Consider the following 27773-nt stretch of genomic DNA (forward strand, 5'->3'; position numbering starts at 1 on the left):
CCCCGCCCACCGAGGAGTTCACAGTCCTGGAGGCGGGAAAAGGAGGGAGTAGTTAGTTAGTTAGTTAGTGAGGAGAGTGAAGTGGTAAAGAAACCACAGACAGAAAGCGGTCCGGGTGTGTGGCCCGGACGGTACAGCAAGGTTGGCAGACGGTGGTGACCGTCTGCAGGAGAGGCCGATCAGAGTGAGCCGTAAGGACCGTGGACGGGCGGTGGCCCGGTGGTACCAGACCGGTGAACAAAGAGAAGCCAGCACCATCCGGCAGGGCTTACGGACCCCGACAAGGCTAGGAGTCGCCGTTGAATTTGTCAAATCCGTTAGCGAAGGGAACCTCCGGGGTTTCCCAGCAGTCAAGACCCGATTGAAGGCAACAGCTCAAACCGTGAAGGGAAACACAGTCACCACCAAGGCTAAAGTTCCCAGGGCCAGAGCCTGCGGGCAAAAGGGGCTCCTTCAGCACCCATCCAAGCTGGGGAACGGTGGGAACCCATTGGAACCGTACACACTACACAGGTGCAGGGAAAGGCAGTCACCATCAACCTGCCGGGAGGAGAAACACCGCAGCCATCTGTGGGACCCGTCCATCCAGCCGTTTGTTTTACCGGAGACTGTGTATTCGTTACTGGCTGAGTGAGTACCACTGTGCTGTACGGCACAGTGCTGCCCCCGCGACCCTGCACCTCACCAGGCCCCGTAACCCACCTGCCATACTGTCACGGCCGGGCGGTCGGGCAGACCCAGGAGGTGGATCCACTGGACCGAACTCTCTGAGATGGTGGTAGGGAGTCCGGCAGCTGAAGCACTGATGGGCAGTAGAACAGTCCGTGCAAGAGAAGGCAGCGGAGGAGTCCCAGGGACCACGGAGTCACAGAAGGTGGTCTTGGTGACGTAGCTCAGGTTCGGAGGCCGAGGTGATATCAGGCGGGGTCCGGAACCTCTGGAGCAAGATGACGGGTCACCGCAGGGATCCGGGATGGTACGGACTGTCAGATGGCAGACGGACAGCGTGCGGGGATCAGGACACGGCAGACTGGATGGCGAGGCAGGTACGGCTCTACAAAGACAGATAGGTGAGTACAGGCACATAAACACCAAGAGACCTGACTCCTAGCTCAGGGAACACGAAGATCAGGCCCCGCCCCCTTGGACAATGACCCCCTATATACCCTGTACCTGTGCAACCTCATTTCCTGTTAATGGACGCTGGCCCTTTAAGAAAGGGTCAGTGACCGCGCGCGCGCCCTAATGCGCATGCGCGCCGCCCGGGTGCCAGAAGCCAGGGAAGGAGGCTGCGAGGAGGACGCAGGGGAGCCGGCCAGGTCCAGGGAAGCTGTCGGGCGCCGGGATCGGGGGCCCGGAGCCCTGGGACGGACGGAATCCGGTGACTGGGGAGCGGAGAGCGTGGCAGGTGAGCCGGGGAACGGGGGTGAGGACCCGGGGAGCGTGACAGTACCCCCCCCCCCACGCCCCCCTCCCCGCAACCGGGACATGAAGGCACGGATAAGAGGAGTGCCCACGTTCTCCCTGGGCTCCCAAGACCTATCCTCAGGACCATACCCTTCCCAGTCCACCAGGAAGAACTGTCGACCTCGTACGGTCTTCATGGCCACGATATCCCTTACCGCATAGATGTCATCATCGGCAATAGGAGGAGGGGCCGGACTGGCAGCAGCGGAGAAGGGACCAAGGACAACCGGCTTGAGCAGAGAGACGTGGAAGGAGTTGGGTATCCTCATCGTGGCCGGGAGCTGTAGCTTGTAGGATACCTCATTGATCTTGCTGAGGACCTTAAACGGCCCGATGTAGCGAGGACCCAGCTTGTAGGAAGGTATCTTCAATCGGATGTACTGGGAAGCAAGCCAGACCAGGTCACCAGGAGAGAAACACGGAGGATCCAGACGTCTCTTGTCAGCGTGTTTCTTCATCCGCTGGGAAGCGCGCCCAAGGGACGCTTTGACAGAGTCCCAAATGGTAGCAAAGTCACGAACTGCAGTATCAGCAGCCGGAACATCCGATGAAGGGGATATAGGCAATGGGACGGCGGGCTGGAGTCCATAAACAACATGGAAGGGAGATTCGGAGGATGACTCACTGACGTGGTGGTTATGGGAGAATTCAGCCCAAGGCAGAAGCGAGGACCAGTCGTCGTGATGGGCGTTGACATAGTGACGTAGGTATGAGGTCACGATTTGATTGACCCTCTCCACTTGGCCGTTAGACTGAGGATGGTAAGAAGAAGAAAAGTCCAGAGTCACTCCCAGATGTTTGCATAGAGCCCTCCAGAAGCGGGAGGTGAACTGAGTTCCTCTGTCGGACACTATGTGGGATGGAAAGCCATGCAAGCGGAAGATGTGATGTATATAGGCTTCCGCGAGTTCCTGAGCAGAGGGCAGTCCGGCCATAGGAACGAAGTGGGCCATTTTGGAGAATCGATCAACCACGACCCATATGACTGTGTGCCCGGAGGATAATGGCAAGTCCGTAATAAAGTCCATTGCTATGTGTTGCCACGGGACTGAGGGTATCGGTAAAGGCAGAAGACGGCCATGGGGCAAGTGTTTGGGCGTCTTGTTCCTGGCACAGGAGGAGCAGGCAGAGACAAAAGCAGCGACGTCCGTGCGAAGGGATGGCCACCAGTAATGGCGTACAATCGCACCCCATGTTCTCTTCTGACCAGCATGCCCGGCTGTTTTTGAGGCATGACCCCAGTGTAACACTTTTTGCCTGTCGGTATCGGAGACATAGGTCTTCCCGGGCGGTATCTGGGCTAGGGTAACAGGGGCCACCGGAATGATGTTGCTAGGACAGATGATGGGTTGGGTAGTCTCTTCCTCCTGCTCCATGGGCATGAAAGACCTGGACAAGGCATCAGCGCGTACATTCTTGTCCGCGGGTCGGAAGTGAAGCTGAAAGTCGAACCTGGCAAAGAATAAGGACCACCTGGCTTGCCGTGGGTTCAGTCGCTGAGCGGACCGCAGGTATTCTAGGTTCTTGTGGTCCGTGTAGATGATCACGGGATACACTGCACCTTCCAGGAGGTAGCGCCATTCCTCCAGTGCCAGTTTGACTGCCAAGAGCTCTCGGTCCCCGATGGTATAGTTGCGTTCAGGCGCTGAGAAGCCCTTGGAGAAGAATCCGCAAGTCACCATCTTCCCGGAGGAGGACTTCTGCATGAGCACTGCTCCGGCTCCTGAGGAGGAGGCATCCACCTCCAAGGTGAACTGGCGGTTCAACTCCGGACGGTGAAGTACAGGCGAGGAAGCAAAAGCCCGCTTCAAAGAGCCAAACGCGGCGTCGGCCGCAGGCGACCAGTCCTTTGGATTTGCCTCTTTCTTAGTCAAAGCGGAAAGTGGAGCAGTCAGCGCAGAGAAGTGAGGGACGAATTGGCGGTAGTAGTTGGCGAATCCCAGGAAGCGTTGGATTGCCTTCAGTCCAGAAGGGGGAGGCCAGTTGAGAATGGCGGAGACCTTCTTGGGATCCATCTGCAGTCCAGTCTCAGAGATGATGTACCCCAGAAAGGGGAGAGAAGACTGCTCAAAGACACACTTCTCATACTTTGCGTACAGACGGTTCTCTCTTAGTCGTCGTAGAACCAGCTGTACGTGCTCTCTGTGGGTTGGGAGGTCCGGAGAGAAGACAAGGATGTCATCTAGATATACTACCACACAGGTGTAGAGGAGGTCTCGGAACACGTCGTTCACCAGTTCTTGGAAGACGGCAGGGGCGTTACACAGGCCGAAGGGCATCACGCAGTACTCATAATGTCCATCACGCGTATTAAACGCGGTCTTCCATTCGTCACCAGAGCGGATGCGCACCAGATTGTAAGCACCCCGAAGATCCAGCTTGGTGAACAGACGAGCTCCTCTAAGCCGGTCAAACAATTCGGGGATGAGCGGCAGAGGGTACTTGTTCTTAACAGTGATCTGATTCAGACCCCGGTAGTCGATGCAGGGACGTAAATCGCCCTCTTTTTTCTTGACAAAGAAGAAACCTGCTCCAGCAGGAGAGGAGGATCTCCGAATGAATCCCCTAGCCAGGCTCTCTGAGATGTAAGTCGACATAGCCCTTGTTTCGGCTGGAGATAAAGGATATATCCGTCCTCGTGGTGGCGTTGTTCCAGGGAGCAGGTCGATGGCACAATCGTAGGGGCGATGTGGCGGCAGTACCTCGGATTCTTTTTTATCAAAGACATCAGCAAAGGACCAATAAGCCGAGGGCAGCCCCGGTAGGTTCTCAGGAACCGGAGGTCGTCGGATGGGTTGTGTGGATTTTAGGCATCTCTCATGACACGAAGCACCCCAGCGGGTGATTTCGCCAGTGCCCCAGCTGACTGATGGTTCGTGAGTCCGTAACCATGGAAGGCCCAGCAGGATCTGATGGGACATGTGCGGTAGGACGTAGAAGGCGATGTTCTCGGTGTGAAGAGCACCGATGCGCAGTTCAACCGGCCTGGTGGTCCAGGAGATGGTGTCAGAAAGGGGTCTCCCATCCACAGAGGCAATCACCAGGGGCTTGTTGAGTGGGATAACAGGCACCTGGTATTTGTCCACGGTGGCTTGCTGGATGAAATTGCCTGCTGCCCCGGAATCAAGATAGGCCTCAGCCGTGAACCGCGTCTCTCCCGTTGTCACTTGCACGGTCCATGTGACCGGATCGGAGAGAGTCCCAGCACCTAGGGTGGCCTCTCCTACCAACCCTAGGCTTTGGAGTTTCCCGGCCTTTCCGGACAGGAACGGAGGAGGTGTGTGCCCTCACCGCAGTAAAAGCAGAGACCCTGGGCAAGCCGCTCTGCTCTACGTTGTGCAGACTGACGCACTCGGTCAATCTGCATGGGCTCGTGGACGGGACTCCCAGCTGTTGATGACTGAGGTACGGAGGGCTTCTGAGGAGGAGATGAATGCCGTAACGGGCGTCTCTCACGAGATAGCTCTTTGGAGCGCTCCTGAAAACGTATGTCCACACGAGTTGCTAGGGCAATCAGGGCATCTAGGGTGGAGGGCACGTCCCGACCCGCCAACTCATCCTTGATGCGACTCGAGAGTCCCTCCCAGAAGGCGGCTGTTAGGGCCTCATTATTCCACCCGAGTTCTGAAGCCAAAGTGCGAAAACGGATGGCGTATTGGCCCACCGTCAGTGTTCCTTGACGTAGGCGGAGGAGTGATGAAGCAGAGGCAGAAGCGCGTCCCGGCTCGTCAAAGGTGCTGCGGAATGCCTGCAGGAACTGTTGAAGATCCTTGGTCATGGGGTCCTCCTTCTCCCACAAGGGGTTCATCCACGCCAGCGCCTCGCCCTCTAGGTGGGACATTATAAAGGCGACCTTGGCTTGGTCGGAGGCGAACAGATGTGGCAGCTGCGTGAAATGAAGGGAACATTGATTTATGAAGCCCCTGCAGGTCTTGGGATCTCCAGCATAACGAGGAGGTGACGCCAAACGGAGTCGGGAAGCATCTGACGAGGTTGCCACTGGTGCGGGGGCCATGGCTTGCCTGGCGGGGGACCTGGGTGCCGCAGGCGTCATTGATGCTTGTAATGTGTACAGGCGGGTGTCCACGGAGGTCATGAATTGCAGCATGCGGGTCTGGACTTCACGCTGGCGTTGGAGTTCCTCTTGCAGAGCCATTAGTGCTGCAGCGGGATCCATGGCCTGATCTTACTGTCACGGCCGGGCGGTCGGGCAGACCCAGGAGGTGGATCCACTGGACCGAACTCTCTGAGATGGTGGTAGGGAGTCCGGCAGCTGAAGCACTGATGGGCAGTAGAACAGTCCGTGCAAGAGAAGGCAGCGGAGGAGTCCCAGGGACCACGGAGTCACAGAAGGTGGTCTTGGTGACGTAGCTCAGGTTCGGAGGCCGAGGTGATATCAGGCGGGGTCCGGAACCTCTGGAGCAAGATGACGGGTCACCGCAGGGATCCGGGATGGTACGGACTGTCAGATGGCAGACGGACAGCGTGCGGGGATCAGGACACGGCAGACTGGATGGCGAGGCAGGTACGGCTCTACAAAGACAGATAGGTGAGTACAGGCACATAAACACCAAGAGACCTGACTCCTAGCTCAGGGAACACGAAGATCAGGCCCCGCCCCCTTGGACAATGACCCCCTATATACCCTGTACCTGTGCAACCTCATTTCCTGTTAATGGACGCTGGCCCTTTAAGAAAGGGTCAGTGACCGCGCGCGCGCCCTAATGCGCATGCGCGCCGCCCGGGTGCCAGAAGCCAGGGAAGGAGGCTGCGAGGAGGACGCAGGGGAGCCGGCCAGGTCCAGGGAAGCTGTCGGGCGCCGGGATCGGGGGCCCGGAGCCCTGGGACGGACGGAATCCGGTGACTGGGGAGCGGAGAGCGTGGCAGGTGAGCCGGGGAACGGGGGTGAGGACCCGGGGAGCGTGACACATACATCCCTACCCCTCACCAGGCCCCGGGACAACCAATCCCCCTACCCACGGAGGGGAGAACCAACATCCAAGCTGCTCCCTGTCATCGCTCCCGGGATCCCCGTCCAGAGCAGCGGTGGTGTCAACAACCTCACCACAACCAACCTCACCACAACCGTGGGTGGCGTCACGGACAATATCCCTAAAAACCACAAACACCCTTTTCACTCACGGGCGAGGAGCGCCGCTCGAGTCCCCAGGATCCGGCCCACCGCTCGAGCCACCACCGAGCAGCAGCAGCAGCAGCCGGACCCGAGCAGTGGGTGAGGGCAGCGTCCCCTCCTCCGCCCGCGACATCAACGCCATCATTTCGGCATGGAGGTGGCCCACATGGAGGATAAGGAGCTGAAGCGGGGTTGGCTGCTGAGGACTGAGGTGCATGTTCGCAGAGGAAAAGGATTGCTGCCAAAACATATCAGGGGTCCCCGTGGGAATATAGGCACAAAGCAATTGTCCAGTGCACCCCTCTCCTTGCCATCATTCACTGATCCCTGTACACGAAAGAATGAATGGGGCCATGTATCGTGAGATTTTGAGTGCAAACCTCCTTCCATCAGCAAGGGCATTGAAGAAGAAACGTGGCTGGGTCTTTCAGCATGATAATAATCCCAAGCACACCACCAGGGCAACAAAGGAGTGGCTTCGTAAGAAGCATATGAAGGTCCTGGAGTGGCCTAGCCAGTCTCCAGATCTCAACCCCATAGAAAACCTTCGGAGGGAGTTGAAAGTTTGTGTTGCCCAGTGACAGGCCCAAAACATCACTGCTCTAGAGGAGACCTGCATGGATCAATGGCTCAACATACCACCAACAGTGTGTGCCAATCTTGTGAAGACTTACAGAAAACATGTTCCCTCTGTCATTGCCAACAAAAGATATATAACAAAATATTGAGATGAACTTTTCTTATTGATCAAATACTTATTTTCCACCAGAATTTTCTCAAAAAATCTTGCCAAATCAGACGCGGGGATTTTCTGGATTTGTTTACTCATTTTGTATAGTTGTGGTCACCTATGATGTCAATTACAGGCAAATCTCATCTTTATAAGTGGGAGAACTTGCACAATTGGTGGCTGACTAAATACTTTTTTCCCCACTGTACATACCAGGATTGGAGACATATACACCAGGATGGGGGACAAATATTCTGGAATGATCCCAGGATGGGGATATAAATACCAGAATGGGTGATATCTATACCAGGATGGGGGTCAAATATACCAGGATGTGGAACATATATACCAGGATGGGGGACATATATACCATGGTATTATGGTACGATATTAATTTATAACATAGTGTAGGGACCCCCCTATAGAGATTTGCCGTGACGGGGCAGGGGGGGCTCAAATCATTGATCAATAATTTGCAAAAAATCTCATTGAATTGTTACAGTAGGAATGAATTTATGAATTTTACACTTTTTATTTTTTCATTGTTGCATGCCATTCATGAGCAGTGCTGGCTCCCCTCTTCCAGGCTGGGTGACATGTATACCAGAATAGGGGACATATACCAGGATGGGGGCATATACACCAGAATGTGGAACATATACACCAGGATAGTGGACAAATATAATGGGATGGGCCCAGGATGAGGATATATATACCAGAATGGCCAATATCTATACCAGGATGGGGGACATATATACCAGGAAGAGGGACATATATAGTAGGATGGGGGACATATATACCAAGAGGGGGCCCAGGGGGGGAACATATTTACCAAGATAGGGGACATATATACCAAGAAGGGACCAAGGATGAGGATATATTTATCAGGATAGGGGGACATATTTACCACAAAGGGGCTCAGGATAGGGACAAATATACAAGGATGGGGTCATATATACCAGGATAGGGCCAAGAATGGGGGATATTATTACATAATGAAGGGAGAGATGTGGCAACACTTTTTTTTTTTTATAGGATTTAGAGCGCTACAAGGGCCCATACATCTGGCCAAGATGCAGGGAGAGGGGTGGGGAAGGTCCAAATTTTGTGTCCGGGCCCATAGGACTCTAATTACACCAATGCTTAACAGGCAGCTTTCATTTGATCCCTTAGTAAGTTATTAGACTGACTTGTCTGGAGCTTGATGTATTATAGCAGGTTTTTTTAGAGTGGCTGATGAGTTCTGGTGGCTGAAATGGGGGGAGGGTGAAGAAGACGTGGCTGATAAGTGGAGAAAGAAGCATCAAACTCTTAGCTATATCACAAAATGTCCAGCATTTCATTGTACTATTGTTTTATGCAGTAAATTGTGCGACTCTTTATGCTGCTTATACCTTGGTCAGATCGAATAGGTGCTGCCTAAAAGATCGATTCGGGCAGATATATTACCTGTGAAGTTGCCCAGTACGCATGGTGACCCAACTTGTTGTTTTACTGCTTATCATAAGATGATTACACTATGTGCAGAATTATTAGGCAAATGAGTATTTTGCTCACATGATACTTTTTATACCTGTTGTCCTACTCCAAGCTGTATAGGCTGAGAGCCAACTAGCAATTAAGTAAATCAGGTGCTGTGCATCTCTGTAATGAGGAGGGGTGCGAGGTAATGACATGAGCACCCTATATAAGGTGTGCTTAATTATTAGACAACTTCCTTTCCTTTGGCAAAATGGGTCAAAAGAGAGATTTGACGGGCTCTGAAAAGTCCAAAATTGTGAGATGTCTTGCAGAGAGCTGCAGCAGTCTTGAAATTGCCAAACGTTTGAAGTGTGATCAGCGAACAATCAAGCGTTTCATGGTAAATAGCCAACAGGGTTGCAAGAAGCGTGTTGGGCAAAAAAGGCGCAAAGTAACTGCCCATAAATTGAGGAAAACCAAGCGTGAAGCTGCCAAGATGCCATTTGCCACCAGTTTGGCCATATTTCAGAGCTGCAACGTTACTGGAGTATCAAAAAGCACAAGGTGTGCCATACTCAGGGACATGGCCAAGGTAAGGAAGGCTGAAAAACCACCACCTTTGAACAAGAAACATAAGATAAAACATCAAGACTCGGCCAAGAAATATCTTAAGACTGATTTTTCAAAGGTTTTATGGACCGATGAAAGGAGAGTGACTCTTGATGGGCCAGATGGATGAGCCAGAGGCTGGATCAGTAAAGGGCAGAGAGCTCCACTCCGACTCAGACGCCAGCAAGGTGGAGGTGGGTACTGGTATGGGCTGGTATCATCAAAGATCAACTTGTAGGACCTTTTCGGGTTGAGGATGGAGTGAAGCTCAACTCCCAGACCTACTGCCAGTTTCTGGAAGACAACTTCTTCAAGCAGTGGTACAGGAAGAAGTCGGTATCGTTACAAAAAACCCAGGATTTTCATGCAGGACAATGCTCCATCACATGCATCCAACTACTCCACAGCGTGGCTGGCCAGTAAAGGTCTAAAAGATGAAAAAATAATGACATGGCCCCCTTGTTCACCTGATCTGAACCCCATAGAGAACCTGTGGTCCCTCATAAAATGTAAGATCTACAGGGAGGGAAAACAGTCCACCTCTCGGAACAGTGTCTGGAGGCTGTGGTGGCTGCTGCACGCAATGTTGATCGTAAACAGATCAAGCAATGACAGAATCTATGGATGGTCGGCTGCTGAGTGTCTCATAAATAAAAGTGGCTATATTGGTCAAAAAAAAAAATTGGGTTTTGTTTTTGCAAGTCAGAAATGTTTATTTCTACATTTTGTGCAGTTATATTGGTTTACCTGGTGAAAATAAACAAGTGAGATGGGAATAGATTTGTTTTTTATTAAGTTGCCTAATAATTCTGCACAGTAATAGTTACCTGCACAAACAGATATCCTCCTAAGATAGCCAAATCTAAAAAAAAACAATCCAACTTCCAAAAATATTAAGCTTTGATATTTATGAGTCTTTTGGGTTGATTGAGAACATAGTTGTTTATCACTAATAAAAAAAAAATCCGCTAAAATACAACTTGCCTAATAATTCTGCACCCAGTGTATGTTGCATATAGCAGAAAATAATATTTTCACCTTTTTTTGGGGAATTTTGAAGTCACTGAATGATGCCGGACACGCAATTCAATAGTGATCAGTAAACAGCGGCAAAATAATGCGGATACAGAAAGAAAATTAATTCCATTGAAAGAGGGCACAAGGGGACCATATGTGGATTAAATTGCGGCCCTAAAGGTTCTTGCCAGTGAAATGGACCTTAAAATCCATGTAGTTTGGATCGATAATATTTTAGCGACGTGAATATTATCTGCAGTTCGTTGTCCTGGTGCGGAGGAGGCACCTTCCCATAATGATGAGGATTCATTATAGCCACATCGTTATCATTCTATTAATTACTTATTGTTTTGGCAGGGTTTTGTTATAATGCAAAATGCTTTTGATAAAGATGAAATTGGGATTTCTATTTTTTTCACATCCAAAAATTGGCAACACAAAAATATTTGTAAAATCATATACAGTATATACATATATACTGCTCAAAAAAATAAAGGGATCACCAAAATACAAAATCCTTGTTTAAGTGTTCCCTTTTTTTTTCGAGCAATATATATATATATATATATATATATATATACACCGTGCATTATAATGCTCTGCATTACCACATCCTATATAACACTGCTATGCCTTACATTATACTGGAACATTTCACATCATCAATACTGCTACATCTCACACATTATACCTTCCTATCTTATATACTAACACTTATTTCTATCACACAGATGTAGGTAAAAGGTCAAGTCTGCCCAGCAACAGACTGTAGGGGTAGGTAGAGTTAATGTTAGGCCTAGCCCATAGGGAGGGGTTAGCATTCAGGGAAAGAAACAGGTTTCCTTCTAGAACTTTAGACAGGGATTAGTTTGCAGCTAGAGGAGACATAATTCTGAGTACTCAGCAAAGCCAGCCACATGACATGGGTGCCCTTACAGCTAAGGGAGCCTGGAGCCAGGCAGCGCTGGTACATGAAGTATCTCACATAGTTGGGTAGGCATGGTGACCAGGAGAACTAGCGATTGAGGTAGTTGGTTCCACATACTTGGTGCTCAGCATCGAGACCCTGGGCGGATGTTCCAAAAGCATCAGTAGAGTGACACTAACGTTCGGCCATAGTGGTAACCTATCTCCTTGGCAAGGAGAACTGGGTGTGGTATTGCAGAAAGAAATAGCTCTAACGGACGGTATTTTTGGGCTGGGTGGTGATGAAACAACTGTGGCTAATGAGGACAGGAACAACTAGGTTGGAATGAGTGGACTATTGGTGATGATGCTTTGTATTGCGCAAGAAATGGCTGAGAAAATGGATACCATCTATTCCCTACGTTCGGGTGTCCATCTGTAGAAATGTATATATGCAAAAAATGGCACAAAACAGAGCACACGCTAACGCAGTGCGCTCCATAACAGTGAATGGCCTTGTCGGGTGCATGCGTCCGGAACACGCTTTGCAGAGTGGGGGAGGGGCGGTTCGGACGGATGCTCCAACGCGACCTGTGAGCGGAAGGTAAAACGCAATGTGAAAGGAGCCTAAGTCCAGTCCTCCAGAGGCTACGCATGTAGAAAAGAGTGCCATGTCTGGAAAAGATGGACCATGGTGCAGAGTGCCCACTCCCACAGACCAAAATGACGAAAGAAGGCCTGCCAGTTGCTGAATGACAGCGGTGAATTGGCGGAGACATGGAGAAAATGTGATGGTGAGTTGAATGAGACCCTACTTTCTGAAGCATGAGCTGTGATGCAGGATGCTTGGAGGTGAGCGGGATGGCGCCATTTGCCTGTGGTAAGATGCCTTCATTACTCTGCTACCAGATAGTGACCCGGGCATGACCAGTGTGTGCATCATAAGTGTCACAATTCTGTGGTGCAGAATATTCTGTATTGTAATGCCAGGCTCTCCTGCAGAGCCAGTATATGTTGCCTATGGTGCAGAGTGCTTTGCACGATGAATGCTCTGCGGGTTGCTTCACAGCACTGGGTTTCACGCTGGTCCTGGGAGGTGCTCTCACAGATGCTTCTCGTTCCCAGTGATTGCTCTGATTCTTTAGGGAGCTTGTTAGCTCAGGACGCCACCAGTCATACATCCTGTTTACAGTAGTGCTGTTGGCTCCTATGCTGCTCAGTGTTCAGACATTAGTCTTCTGAGTCCAGACTGTTGTTTACCTGTCTCTGCCTGTCGTGCCCTGTTTCTGATTGTGAATTCCCAGCTTCTGACCTTGGACTTCCTCCTGACCATGTGACGCCCTGGACTAGCCAGGTAGTCACAGGGAGGCCCTTGCACAAACACCCGTCCCCTAACAAGGTAACAGCAGCCAACCTAAAAATCCTGAGTCGCCCCTCTCAGGTCTTGATGTTCACACCAGGGGGCGGAGCCAGGCGGTTGGCCATGCCCACTGAGGAGTTCGGATAGCCTGAGGCGGGAAAAGCACAAACAGATCAGTTTTGGAGGTGAAAGAGAGCAGTAGTAAAGAGTAAACGTCTGTCAGGGGTCTGGGTCGTAGCCCAGATACCCTGTGGCCAGGAGGCAAACGGTGGTTGCCGTTTGCAGGATCCGGGAAGATGGCTGGTGGAACCGTAAGGGACCGGTACAGGGTAGTGACCCGCCGTACCGAACCGGGGAACCAACTGAAAACCTTCCTTGCTTGCATCAGGTAGCTGAGTGTGCGTTTCTGCATCACCTGATGGTGTGAGTGATGGTCTGCGGAAAGGGTATGCTGAAAATTTGTCAAAGCTGTCAAATTCAAATATCAAAAGATTCGATCACCTCTAGAAGAAAAGACCAAATATATGTGACATGACCACACCCAGGCCGTAATACGACTAGTCAGTGACCGCCTTTGGAGTACTGGGTTAAACTGTGATGGGCTCCAGTCGATTCCGGGAAGTTCGGAGGTCAATACCGGTGCATCCTTCATGTGTTCCTTTCCCTGGTCATCTTCCTGTGCTGACTCCTCGCCCTCCTGTCCTGCGCCTATGCACACAGTGCCCTGAGCTGGTGTCCGCGGATCCTTCACAAGGGGAGCCTGTCGGCCTATTCCCTTTGGTCCTATGTGGTCACCTTCCAATGGATTCGTGTGCAGGTTTGGCCTTGGTACTAGATGTGTCCTCAGCCTCTGGTTTTACTAGAGGAGCACGCTGATTCTTCTCCTCTAGCCTAGGGACCAGTCCCCATTCTGCGGTCAAGTCTCTCCACTCCAATGTACTGTATATGGAATGAGTCCACAGAGGTCTGGCGCACTCCCCGTGGGCCTTAGGACTCTTTCTGTCTTGCGCATGGATCGAGCTGTACCAGCTCCAGAACACAGGTCTTCACTCCTCCTCTGCTCCTTCTCGACTCTTCTCTGACACTACAGTGTCCCCTCACTCACTAGACTCCACCCTAGGCCCGTCAGATTAGAGGGAGGGAGGTGTCATCAACAGTGGTTGCTATACATAGCATTAATGGCACCAAGCCCTAACCCTGAACCAGTGGGGAGCTGCTAACTAATGGGCCATTTACACGCTGCGACATTGCTACCGATATATCGTTGGGGTCACGGTGTTAGTGACGCACTGTTACGGTTGCTGCGAGCACTGGAGACTATGTCCAGATTTCTTGCTACTGCACATGTGCGAGCGCTGGAGACTAAGTCCAGATTTCTTGCTACTGCACATGTGCGAGCGCTGGAGACTAAGTCCAGATTTCTTGCTACTGCACATGTGCGAGCGCTGGAGACTAAGTCCAGATTTCTTGCTACTGCACATGTGCGAGCACCGGAGACTAAGTCCTATATTGGAGCCATTGCACATGTGCGGGTGACATCATCGCTGACATGAGGTCACATGTCTCTGACACCTTCTATGCCGATTGGTCGCTGGTCATGTGCTTGTGATGCCTTGCTCGGTGATAGGCCAGCATGACGTCACTCCTGTCGTTCTGGCAGCGGATTGGCTCTGGTGTCCTCCATCTTGGATGAGGCACAGAGTCTATATAAGACCCTGACACATGCCGCATGGCGCTCAGTCCTCTTGGTTCATGCATAAGAGTAGACGCTCTGTGCGCGTTCCTCTAGGCATTCCTCTGTCTATGCTAGGTGAGCGCTACCGGCAGGGTAGCGTTCTTATACCTTACAGCTTCGGCTGCTGTCCGTATCCTTACCTCTTAGGGGAGCGGACATAGGCAGGTGCCTGAGGCACATGGTCTGGCTGGGCCTTGTGGTTCGACTCGTAGGTGGACGTTGCCGCTAGGGTAACGTTCCTTATACTGCGTCTGGCAGTTGTTCGTATCCTCGCACACTAGGGGAGCGAACAGAGGTAGGAGCTTTGTGCGGCTTACGCTGCTGTTCGTCTCTTTTGCACCACTAGAAGAGCGGACCTAGGCAGGTGCCATATCTAGTGGTTCGTGTCCTCGCACACTAGTGGAACGAACGCAGGTAGGAGCTTTGTGCGGCTTACGCTGCTGTTCGTCTCTTTTGCACCACTAGAAGAGCGGACCTAGGTAGGTGCCATTTCGCACACATTGCCTTTATCTCTGTGAATATTAACAGAGATCATTCCACACACCCTCCAAGTAAGGGAGGAATTGCTTTACTTTCTTATTATATCCTTCTGTGAGTTAACAGAGGTATTGCACTCTGCCATAGTCTGCAGCAGAGTCTTTGCACGGTGGACCCTGACTGTCTGATACTCATTTAGGTTATTATCAGACAGCCCCCCGTAACACGCACATCCGGTGTCGTTAGCGACATCGCAGCATGTGACAGCTATGAGCGACCTTAAATGATCACCAAAGAGACAAAAATCGTTGGTACATGAGAGGTCGTTCATTTACCAAAAATCGTTGTCTGGTAAGTAGCGATGTTGTTCCTCATTCCTGCGGCACCACACATCGCTATGTGTGACACCACAGGAGCGATGAACATCTCCTTACCTCCGTCCACCGGCAATGAGGAAGGAAGGAGGTGGGCGGCATGTCCCGGCCGCTCATCTCCGCCCCTCCTCTGCTATTGGACGGCTGCCGTGTGGCGTCGCTGTGACGCCGCATGAACCGCCCCCTTAGAAAGGAGGTGGATCGCTGACCAGGGATCTGTGTGATGGGTGTAAGTGATGTTGTGCCCCATTTCCGTGAGATGGCTGGATTGTCATTGTAAATAAACACTTGAACCTTGCCTCTCCCCCCCCATCTCATTGTAGATTGTAAGCTCTCACGAGCAGGGTTGTGTTTTTTTCTTTTTTTTTCCCCTCTAAATATTGTATTTCTATAACTGTTATTTGTTTGTATATGATCCTCCTGAATTGTAAAACGCTGCAGAATATGTTGGCGCTATAGAAATAAAGATTATTATTATTATTGTGCGCCACGGGCAGCGATTTGCCCGTGACGCACAACCGACGGGGGCGGGTACGCTCGCTGGCGATATCGGTACCGATATCGCAGCGTGTAAAGTACCCTTAAGAGTGTTGTGAGATTTGTGTGCATACCGGTGGATGACCTCCTCCTTACCCAGGATAGGGCACCACACCTCTGGCTGAGGTGAAGTACCTCTGTGGCGACTGAAGCCTCAGGGGTGCCACATATGCAGTCTATACAACATATATGGCTACATTACAGCTTACAGTATATCCATTCATATTTGTAACAATAGAAAAATTAAAAAACAAACAAACAAAATATTGTTTTTCAAACCCTCGGAGAATGAGGACATTTTCCTTAGGAACACTCTGCCGACTTGGTATTTTGTTTCCTCCTTTCTGTGATATTTTAATTAAGGAAAGTTCACAGTTAAAATAATTGGTTTATCAGAACTGTGTAATGCTGCGATGCTTCACAATAGCCGCTGCTCAATAATTCACATGCAATTAATGGCCCTTGTCTGGATTTTTTTTGAAGTCCTTTAGCCTGGGGGAATACACTGATGAGGGTCCCGCGAGAGTCCAGTTTTATGGGGCATTGAAATTATTTATTTATTTTTTTTTGCACAGGGATAATGCAAAACTACATCGGTAAACACAACTTTATTTTGTTTAGTTTCACGCTCTGTTTCCTCCTATTTGTACGACTGCACAATTTTCCTCCCCGGTAAGATAAGATCTGTCTTCACTCTCGATCGCAACCTAGAAATTATCAAGCGCCGGTCCTTCCGGCGTCTTGGATAAGAAGATCGAATATAAGCAGATCTAAAAAAGAATATATCGGAAAGACAAGCGACGAACGAGGTAAGAAAATGTAAGAAGACGGGATAATCTTGCTTTGTTTTAGGAAATGGGTGAAAATTACGGTAAGTCTTTCTTATTGACCCTAATTTCTATAGCATTGACCTTGGATCTTAAAGGCTAAAAAATGGTTTCTGTGGATAGCTGTGTTCCCATGATTAGTTTTTTATGGAACTATTTTCAAGTTTGTTTCTATATATGATGCTGAAATATTTTGCATGGTATGGACTACTCATATTTTCATTTAGGATGATCTACGATGTTTCGCGCAATCTTTATGCATGTGCCATATACCTCATTTACCCTCGTCATATCTGATTGGAGCTGCATGTTTCAAGGGGTTGACCGGTCTTAAGCTACACGTCTGCAGTTGCTCTACATGATTCCAGGTGACTGCAGACTTGTGAATCCTTACATTGCGCACATTGCACATTGTTAGGATTCTCCCGTCCGGACCTGAGAACATCAGGCGCTTGACTTTCATATATGCAGTCACATGCTAACTAGACTGTGACCGGCCTTGATAGTCTGCAGTCACTCTACGTGATTCTATTTGACTGCAGACTTGTGAATCTTTGCATTGTGCACACTGTGCACTGTGAGGATTTTCCGGTTCCAGCACCGGGAGCATCAGTCGCATGACTTGCATACATGTGGTCACATGCTAACTAGACTCTATCCGGCCTTGAGCAATGTAAGTTTAGTCTAGTCGGAATGTGGTCGAAATTGTGAAAATCAGATACTTGCACTCAATCACCGCCACCGGAGAATCCTCACTGCGCGCATTGTGCACAATGTAAGGATTAACAAGTCATATAGACTCATATAGTTACTGCAAACGTGTATCTTAAAACCAGAAAAGCCCTTGAACTACCAATTAAGATCTAGCATCCGTATAACACTTAACACATTGCTAACTAGACTGTATCCGGCCTCGATCAATGCAAGTCTAGTCTAGTCGGAATGTGCTTGAAAGTATAAAAATCAGATACTTGTACTCACTCACAGGCACCGGAGAATTCTCACTGCTCGCAATGTGCACAATGTAAGGATTCACAAGACAAGTAGACTCATATAGAGGGACTGCAAACATCTACCTTAAAACCGGACAACCCCTTTAATTACCAATTAATATCTAGCATCCATATAACACCATGCCGGTGAGTGAGTGTAAGTATACGATTTTCATGCCTTCGACCACATTCCAACTAGACTAGACTTGCAAGTCTAGTCTAGTTGGAATGTGGTCGAAATCTAATTGGAATGTGGTCAAAAGCATGAAAATCGTATACTTGCACTCACTCACTGGCGAATCCTCACTGCGCATAACGTGCACAATGTAGGGATTCACAAGTAATATAGACTTATATAGAGTGACTGCAAATGACAACCCCTTTAACTACCAATTATGATGCAGCATCTGTATAACCTTTAGCAACGTGTTAACTAGACTGTATCTTGTCTCGATTAATGCAAGTCTAGTCTAGTCGGAATTTGGTTGAAAGTATGAAAATCAGATGCTTGCACACACTCACTGACAGTGGACAATCCTCACTGCGTGCAATGTGCACAATGTAAGGATTCACAAGTCATGTAGACTCATATAAAGTGAGTGCAAAAATCTTAAAACCGGGCAACCCCTTTAACTACAACTGAAGATGTAGCATCCGTGTAACACACGCACACACACACACACACACATTACTGTGTATGTATATATATATATATATATATAGTAAAGACCAAACGTTTGGACACACCTTCTCATTCAAAGTGTTTTCTTTATTTTCATGACTCTGAAAATTGTAGATTTACATTGAAGGCATCAAAACTATGAATTATCACATGTGGAATGAAATACTTAACAAAGAAAGTGTGAAACAACTGAAAGTATGTCTTATATTCTAGGTTCTTCACAGTAGCCACCTTTTGCTTTGATTACTGCTTTGCACACTCTTGGCATTCTCTTGATGAGCTTCAAGAGGTAGTCACCGGAAATGGTTTTCCAACAGTCTTGAAGGAGTTCCCAGAGATGCTTAGCACTTGTTGGCCCTTTTGCCTTCACGCTGCGGTCCAGCTCACCCCAAAACATCTCGATTGGGTTCAGGTCTGGTGACTGTGGAGGCATGGTCATCTGGCGTAGCATCCCATCACTCTCCTTCTTAGTCAAATAGCCTTTTCACAGCCTGGAGGTGTGTTTGGGGTCATTGTCCTGTTGAAAAATAAATGATGGTCCAACTAAACGCAAACCGGATGGAATAGCATGCCACTGCAAGATGCTGTGGTAGCCATGCTGGTTCAGTATGCCTTCAATTTTTAATAAATCCCCAACAGTGTCACTAGCAAAGCACCCCCACACCATCACACCTCCTCCTCCATGCTTCACGGTGGGAACCAGGCATGTAGAGTCCATCTGTTCACGTTTTCTACAAAGACACGGTGGTTGGATCCAAAGATCTCAAATTGGGACTCATCAGACCAAAGCACAGATTTCCACTGGTCTAATGTCCATTCCTTGTGTTCTTTAGCCCAAACAAGTCTCTTCTGCTTGTTGCCTGTCCTTAGCAGTGGTTTCCTAGCAGCTATTTTACCATGAAGACCTGCTGCACAAAGTCTCCTCTTAACAGTTGTTCTAGAGATGTGTCTGCTGCTAGAACTCTGTGCGGCATTGACCTGGTCTCTAATCTGAGCTGCTGTTATTCTGCGTTTGCTGAGGCTGGTGACTCGGATAAACTTATCCTCTGCAGCAGAGGTGACTCTTGGTCTTCCTTTCCTGGGGTGGTCCTCATGTGAGCCAGTTTCTTTGTAGCATTTGATGGTTTTTGCCACTCTACTTGGGGACACTTTCAAAGTTTTCCCAATTTTTCGGACTGACTGACCTTCATTTCTTAAAGTAATGATGGCCACTCGTTTTTCTTTACTTAGCTGCTTTTTTCTTGCCATAATAAAAATTCTAACAGTCTATTCAGTAGGATTATCAGCTGTGTATCCACCAGACTTCTGCACAACACAACTGATGGTCCCAACCCCATTTATTAAGGCAAGAAATCCCACTTATTAAACCTGACAGGGCACACCTGTGAAGTGAAGACCGTTTTCGGTGACTACCTCTTGAAGCTCATCAAGAGAATGCCAAGAGTGTGCAAAGCAGTAATCAAAGCAAAAGGTGGCTACTTTGAAGAACCTAGAATATAAGACATATTTTCAGTTGTTTCACACTTTTTTGTTAAGTATTTCATTCCACATCTGTTAATTCATAGTTTTGATGCCTTCAATGTGAATCTACAATTTTCAGAGTCATGAAAATAAAGAAAACTCACTGAATGAGAAGGTGAGTCCAAAGTTGTGGTCTGTACTGTATATATATATACTAAATATACATGTGAACATATACACTGAATATGAATATATATATATATATATATATATATATATATATATATATATATATACACACATTATATATATATATACACACACACTCTATATACATATATATCCCCAAAAGGTGGATGACCCCTCTAAATATGTTATTTTGCAGCTGATAAAGGTCTCCCAATCCTTTTTACAAGTGGATCCCCTCCACAGGTTTCTTATGTAGCCAATACAAATATTTTCACACGTTAATAAATATAATACATCCTACAAATACTAACATCCGCTGCTGTAACTCATCCTAAGGAGTTGTGTTCCTAAGCGGTCCACTAGATGTTAGCATTGCTCTATTTTCCTTCTACGACTCCCTCCTTACTATAGATGTATTTGTCTGGTAAGATTTCCACGTCCTCCCTCGTTTTGGGCATCTGTGCCGGTAAGACCACATTAAGGACTTGGCAATACTTTATAAAAGGCGCAACAGCTGCACTTAATATAGGTGCTAATACTGTACACAATTCATATTAACGCTTGATGATTTGTGAGCCGGCACAGCAGCAGATTGCGGAATACAATGAATACCGCACGATAGCTGGACCATCTGCTCGGATTTTAAGGCCTCCATTAGGTACGTCCAATGCAAATATTCATAAAGCCGAGGAACAATTTGACCAGTTTAGAGGATATTTGGAATTCCGGTAACATCTACAGCTGATCTACTCAGTCACCCATATCAATGGTGTGAAAAAGTAACTGCAGTAGATTATCCAGAGATTCCACAATGTCGCAGTCTCTATAATAGCAATCTTGCTCATGTTTTGGTAATACCAGTGCAAGGTAGCTAATTATTGATGAGCGGGCACCGCCATGCTCGGGTGCTCAGTACTCGTAACTAGTGATGAGCGGGCACGAACATGCTCGGGTGCTCGATACTCATAACTAGTGATGGGCAAGCACTACCATGCTCGGTATATGTAACTAGTGATGAGCAAGCACTACCATGCTCCAGTGCTCGGTATACGTAACTAGTGATGAGCAAGCACTACCATGCTCAGGTGCTCGGTACTCGTAACTAGTGATGAGCAGGCACTACCATGCTCGTGTGCTCAGTACTAGTAACTAGTGATGAGTGAACACTACCATGCTCGAGTGCTCGGTACTCGTAACTAGTGATGACTGAGCACTACCATGATCGGGTGCTCGGTACTCGTAACTAGTGATGAGCGAGCACTACCATGCTCGGGGGCTCAGTACTCGTAACTAGTGATGACTGAGCACTACCATGCTCAGGTGCTCAGTACTCATAACTAGTGATGAGCGAGCACTACCATGCTCGAGTGCTCGGTACTCGTAACTAGTGATGATCCGGCACTACCATGATCGGGTGCTCGGTACTCGTAACAAGTAATGAGTGAGCACTACCATGCTCGGGTGCTCAGTACTCATAACTAGAGATGAGTGAGCACTACCATGCTCGGGTGCTCAGTACTCATAACCGTTCACTATTTTTTTTTTGGGGGGGGGAGGTTTTATTGTCAGTACATTAATATGATAAAATGAATGGTAACATTCAACACTACAACTCATCCCGGAAAATACAAGAACTCATACGGGTATGTTGGAGGGAAAAATGATAAAAAGTGGATAAATCAAACGTATACAAATGGGTGAAGTTGGCAATAACTTTTGCAAGAAAACCCCAGACAAAAAAATGTCCTCCTACCTGACGGCATCTGTTAGTCTACTTTTGATTAGCCGGCCTGGCACAGTGTCATCATTGTGGTGTGATATTGTTCCAGGCCAACTAATCAAAAATAAAGCCACCGATGCCATCAGGTAGGAGGGAACTCTCACGGCTCCCATCTGGTGGCCACAGATTACTAACATGGCCGATGGACCGGGTCCTACAAATCAATTTTCACCCACTCTATTTACTTATTAGGGAGAAGTGAAGGACCATCTTTCATGCGCCTCTTTCACCTTGAATCCACCAGAGGAACATATTCTAAAAGTCCAAGTTCAATCTAAATAGGACATATACATGGCCATTTTTAGTTCCAACATTAGATCTGCTGTGAACACTGCACATGGGTCATATCATGCATGGACTAAAAGATTTGGGTACTGCATTTTATGCAATTCCTTGCTGGTAAGTCCTTGATAGTTAATCTCAGGTGGAGTCAATTTGTGACCATGCCCCTTCCCTTTAAATAGTCGCATGTTCCATCACCCGATGTCGGTTATAGAAATCATTCTGAACTGACCAGGGTTGAAGGAGGAAGTCTGTGGAAGCTGTTGAAGCCATGCCATCTGCAGGGGTTAAGTTGCTGACAACTACCTCTTGTAGCCCTGGTGTTTGGCTGCAATAGTTGGTACATATCCTTTTGTCTATGTATCAAGGGGAAGTGTAAAGGATGCCCAGGGAATTCAGGGTAACCTAAGCAGATCTTAATGCTGGGGTCCCTGAACTCACCCTCACACCCAGAGGTACTCTTGAAGATTGGAAGGTCCAGGCCCCCGACCTGGTCCTGACTCATTTACTGGCCATGATTACAAAATCCCCTCCACCCCGGGGACTGACCGGGATGGAGATCCCAAAAAGCCACCACCAACTAACAACGGACAGGGGTAAAGAAAAACTTATACACACCTAAAACTACACCAGGGAAACCAAAGTTGGAGGTAGGAGTAACAAGGGAAAGCAGGTAGAACCAAAAACAGATCACAATCAACAAACCAGACAGCAAGAGCATGTCCTCTCTGCTCCAGGCTAGCTCCAAAATGTATTGAATAACCATCAAAGACTTCAGGAAGCAGAGGGCTTAAATCCAGGCCAAAAGTGATTAATCGCAGACAGTTGAGCAAGTCTACTGCAACACCAGAGAAGGAGTTTAACCCCTCAAGTTCCCAAAGGAAAAAAAACAACGTTTAAATATGGATGGTCTCAGATAAAGTAAAGCTAGGCCTAAGCCTGTCCCTAGTCACAAGATGCACAGTGACAATTGTAACATTATGTCCCTCAATCTGTCTTTCTTCCCGTTTTTTTATTACAGTAGTGGTGACATTTAATGCACTCACTGGCCTTGACACTATACAGGGTGAGTAAAGGGACAGTTAGGGACTAGGCACGTGCTGGCGACGAGGGGAAGGATTCGTATAGAGCTGTCAGGGGACTTAAGGCCTTCCTCTCACTTTTTGTAGCACCCAGGGAAAGGGGTGCTGGGTCCCCGATGGTTGCAAATGGGAATGTCACTCTGGTGGCCGTTGCCCGGTCCCGTGCCCTGGGCTTCTTTTGTAAAAAGGGGGTATTTACAGTAGGGGTGAAAGTTAGTGCACGTGAAGCCATTTGCGGGTTGCGGTTAAGGGTGGAGAACCGCTGCTGCTTAATGTGGGTACTCCCAGGGCTGTTGGTGGTTGCAGCAATGATGTGAGGCCCTCTGCAGGTAGGGCTGAGCCTGGGAGATGTATTGTGCAATAATAAGGCAGGACAGTCCGTAGATGGTATTTAACAGTCCTTATTCACTGTGGACCCCCGGGTGCTGGTTCTGGTCCAGTATTGCCATTGCCAGTTGGTGACCTGGGTGCTCTATCCCCGGCATTCAGTGTAGTTGAGACCCCAAAGCCTGGAACTTTGGGGGTCCCCCAGCTGTGATACAGCGGTCTGTCGGCTGACAGTGCGGACGCTGTGGGGAGATATGTGTCCGAACCCCGATCCTAGTTTACTGCTGATGCCCCCCGGATCTGTAAGATCAGTGAGGCCCCTGGAGAGCCGTCACCGTGACTATGCAGGTAATTGCCAGGCCGTATGAAACTGATGCCTTACCTAGGGCCCTGTGCCCCGTGCGTGCCCAGGTTCCAGTGGTGCTCCCTCGTACAGTCCCTGGGGTCTTGACTCCGGTCATTTGCCCTCTGCTGGCAATCTGACTCCCATGCCCCCGGGTCCCCGTAACACAGACCCAGCTTGAGGCACGTCTGCTCCCTTCATTACATTTTTGCAGAGTCCACTTCTTCCCCCCATCAGGCTGCCTAGTTCCTGGTCAGGCTTTGTCCACTGGGTGGCCCTCCCCCTATTTGACTAGCAGTGCCCCCTTGTGTGGTGTGGGAACTGGGAATTTAGGTGTGTGTTACTGTTGCTGGCACTGGTGTTACAGGACCGAGGGGGGAGGTCCTGCATCTCCGGGAGGATGCAGTTCCCTGTAGTACCCTGAGTGGCTCAGGGGCGCTAAATTTCCACCCCTACTGTTCCTTTGTGTTACACTGTGTGTTGGGTGTCCCTTGGTTTGACTGATATTATAACCCATCCAGGCCATCCAATTTTTTTCCCAAGTCAATATTGCTCAGGCTGTGGCTTTTGCACACCTGATCCAGACCCTATTGCAGGAAGTTACGGATATATGGTTTCAGGTTGAGGCAAATTGCAGGTTTACCGTTCTCGGCTCACCTGCTTCCTAATGTCAGGGCCCTCCTCTCTCTATGCATCCTCGTCATCTCCGTGAACACTGCCCTATTTTTTTTTTTTATCTATTGCAGATTTTTTAAAAAAATATTTTTAAGAAGGACTAGAAAATCTACTTTACAGTACAGACTGTGTGCCATATTGACAGATTTTCTTACACCTGATGAGGCTGGTGTACTTATTCTGAAGTTTAATGTCAGAATGGGCTGTACTGTCCTGATAATAAAATGAGCATTTTATGAGTCCAGACAGAACTGCTATTTTGAATATTTTAAGCCGAATTATATACATGATTACAGCCATTCCGACATGGATTGTTAGTTATTACACCAGTCCCATCAGGTCTAAATGATCTACTAGTAACACATACAGTTTTTATTGATCCACCTTACATTATATAATAGGTGCCTGCAGCCACCACTAATGGAGATTAGCTGCTTATTGCATGGTTTTATTGATTAATTAATTGATTATTAATTGATGAATGTTATTATTAATTGATTAATTTTTAACTCAAATATAGTCTTTTCCAAACTGAGCCATGGACTGACCTCTACTCACCTTATGGGTCATATTATCATGTCAGGATTCCTGGGTCTCTATGGATTTGATCAATTTGCACTTTATGGACTGAAGTATTCCACCTCCAGGGGCTTTTCTGACTGCTCATCGAGACATAGACATTACTAAGTAGATATAACTCGTCCATCAGATACAGATAGAGCAGTGTGATCCATCACTGCCCAGAACATGTTTCTTCCAAAGACCAGTGGTGGTGGCTTTACACTGCTCCATCCGACACTCTGCATTATGCTTGGTGATGTACGGCTCAGCATTGTGCTTGGTGATGTACGGCTCAGAATTGTACTTGGTGATGTATGGCTCGGCATTGCGTTCGGTGATGTATGGCTCAGCATTGTGCTTGGTGATGTACGGCTCAGCATTGTGCTTGGTGATATACGGCTCAGCATTGTGCTTGGTGATGTACGGCTCGGCATTGTGCTTGGTGATGTACGGCTCGGCATTGTACTTGGTGATGTACGGCTCGGCATTGTGCTTGGTAATGTAAGGTTCGGCATTGTGCTTGGTGATGTACGGCTCGGCATTGTACTTGGTGATGTACGGCTCGGCATTGTGCTTGGTGATGTATGGCTCAGCATTGTGCTTGCTGATGTACGGCTCAGCATTGTGCTTGGTGATGTACGGCTCAGAATTGTACTTGGTGATGTACGGCTCGGCATTGAGCTTGGTGATGTACGGCTCGGCATTGTGCTTGGTGATGTATGGCTCGGCATTGTGCTTGGTGATGTACGGCTCGGCATTGAGCTTGGTGATGTACGGCTCGGCATTGTGCTTGGTGATGTACAGCTCAGCATTGTGCTTGGTGATGTACGGCTCAGCATTGTGCTTGGTGATGTATGGCTCGGCATTGTGCTTGCTGATGTACGGCTCAGCATTGTACTTGGTGATGTACGGCTCGGCATTGTGCTTGGTGATGTATGGTTCGGCATTGTGCTTGGTGATGTATGGCTCGGCATTGTGCTTGGTGATGTATGGCTCGGCATTGTGCTTGGTGATGTACAGCTCGGCACTGTGCTTGGTGATGTATGGTTCGGCATTGTGCTTGGTGATGTATGGTTCGGCATTGTGCTTGGTGATGTATGGTTCGGCATTGTGCTTGGTGATGTATGGCTCGGCATTGTGCTTGGTGATGTACAGCTCGGCACTGTGTTTGGTGATGTATGGTTCGGCATTGTGCTTGGTGATGTATGGCTCGGCATTGTGCTTGGTGATGTATGGCTCGGCATTGTGCTTGGTGATGTACGGCTCGGCACTGTGCTTGGTGATGTACGGCTCGGCATTGTGCTTGGTGATGTACGGCTCGGCATTGTGCTTGGTGATGTACGGCTCGGCATTGTGCTTGGTGATGTACGGCTCGGCATTGTGCTTGGTGATGTACGGCTCTGCATTGTGCTTGGTGATGTACGGCTCGGCATTGTGCTTGGTGATGTACGGCTCGGCATTGTACTTGGTGATGTACGGCTCGGCATTGTGCTTGGTGATGTACGGCTCGGCATTGTGCTTGGTAATGTAAGGTTCGGCATTGTGCTTGGTGATGTACGGCTCGGCATTGTACTTGGTGATGTACGGCTCGGCATTGTGCTTGGTGATGTACGGCTCAGCATTGTGCTTGGTGATGTACGGCTCAGCATTGTGCTTGCTGATGTACGGCTCAGCATTGTACTTGGTGATGTACGGCTCGGCATTGTGCTTAGTGATGTACGGCTCGGCATTGTGCTTAGTGATGTACGGCTCGGCATTGTGCTTGGTGATGTACGGCTCGGCATTGTGCTTGGTGATGTACGGCTCGGCATTGTGCTTGGTGATGTACGGCTCGGCATTGTGCTTGGTGATGTACGGCTCGGCATTGTGCTTGGTGATGTACGGCTCGGCATTGTGCTTGGTGATGTACGGCTCGGCATTGTGCTTAGTGATGTACGGCTCGGCATTGTGCTTGGTGATGAATGGCTCGCCATTGTGCTTGGTGATGAATGGCTCGCCATTGTGCTTGGTGATGTACGGCTGCAGCTGCTCAGCCATGAAGCTCCCAGCAGGAGCATTGTTTGTGCTGATGTTAGCAGAGGAGGTCGGGACTCTGCAGTTATGGGGTCAACAGAGCGATGATGACTTTCCTGCCCTCAGCACTCGGCCCCCCGCTCTGTAACATTACAGGGTCTCCACTTCATGGCTGAGATGCTGTGGTTCCTTCCACTTCTCTATAATATTACTCACAAGAAATGGGGAAGATTTAGGAGGGAAAAAATGTCATAAACAGACTTCTTACCCCGGTGGCTGCTTTTACAGGACCGCGCTGGTATCAGTGAGCTCTGCACCACCGGCCACTCTGCCACATGGTAGTAAAGGCAGATGGCATGGTGGTGGGAGAAGGTTATGCACCGGCGGATATTATACACCGGGGGCGAGGGGCTGGATGTTATACACGGGGGGCAAGGGCCGGATGTTATACACCAGGGGGGGGGGGTGTGAGGGGCCGGATATTATACAATGGGGGTGATGGGCCGGATGTTATACACTGGGGGTGAGGAGCCGGATGTTATACACCGGGGGGCGAGGGGCCGCATGTTATACATCGGGGGGGCGAGGGCCCAGATGTTATAAACCAGGGGGGCGAGGGGCCGGATGTTATACACTGGGGGTGAGAGGCTGGATGTTATACACCTGGGGTGAGGGGCCGAATGTTATATGCCGGGGGCGAGGGGCCTGATCTTATACACTGGGGGTGAGGGGGCCGGATGTTATATGTCGCA

Source organism: Anomaloglossus baeobatrachus, chromosome 10 (assembly GCF_048569485.1).
Source record: "Anomaloglossus baeobatrachus isolate aAnoBae1 chromosome 10, aAnoBae1.hap1, whole genome shotgun sequence".
NCBI classification, from domain to species: domain Eukaryota; kingdom Metazoa; phylum Chordata; class Amphibia; order Anura; family Aromobatidae; genus Anomaloglossus; species Anomaloglossus baeobatrachus.